The following is an 869-nucleotide window of genomic DNA, read 5'->3' on the forward strand; positions in this document are numbered from 1 at the left end:
CTGAATTGAAATTTTTTGCTCTGCAATAAAATTTCTTCTTTTATTTTATTTCAAAAAAAAATTATGTTTTAAAAATTGCTTGTTTTTACTTAATTATTTATTTTTCTTTATTTTAAACTCTTCATTACTCACAATCTGTCTAACCTTGTATGCGAGGCCAGTCCTCAGCTGAACTTATCTTTGATCCAGAAATTGAAAAAACTGCGAAAGCACATAGAAAGGCAGCTCGAGAAAGGAGACAAAGGGAAAGACATTTAGTTGTGGAAGAAGAGGTTTTGGGTGATTGTGTCATATTTACTGAAATGGCTGACCCACCACCACCAGAACGTACTCTCGGAGAATATGGGAATCGAATTAGAAATCGTGCTCGATTACCCATTCATCACCAACCGGTTACGGTTAATAAGTTTGAAATAAGTCCTGCCCTATACCGAGAGTTGAGGGAAATTCATTTTTCCGGTAGACATAACGAAGACGCTAATAGACACCTCACAAATTTCTTTGAGTTATGTGAAACAGTGAAGGTGGATGGTTTATCTGAGGAAACCAAGAAATTGAAGCTATTTCCATTCTCTTTGATAGATGATGCTAAGGAGTGGTTTCTTTCATTCCCTGCCGACAGCATCACCACATGGGATGATCTTGAGGATAAGTTCTTGGAACAATATTTCCCCCCAGCCATGTTCGTTAGAAAGAGGCAAGAAATCACCGGTTACAAACAGAAAGAAGGGGAATCTCTTCGTGACACTTACAGGAGATTCAGAAACTTACTAGCTGGGTGTCCTAATCATGCTTATGACGACACCGCCCAAATGCAAATATTCTGTAATGGCTTGAGGCCGAGCACTAGAATCATGTTGGATGCCACA

The sequence above is a fragment of the Cicer arietinum genome, chromosome 6, assembly GCF_000331145.2.
Source record: "Cicer arietinum cultivar CDC Frontier isolate Library 1 chromosome 6, Cicar.CDCFrontier_v2.0, whole genome shotgun sequence".
Lineage (NCBI taxonomy): Eukaryota > Viridiplantae > Streptophyta > Magnoliopsida > Fabales > Fabaceae > Cicer > Cicer arietinum.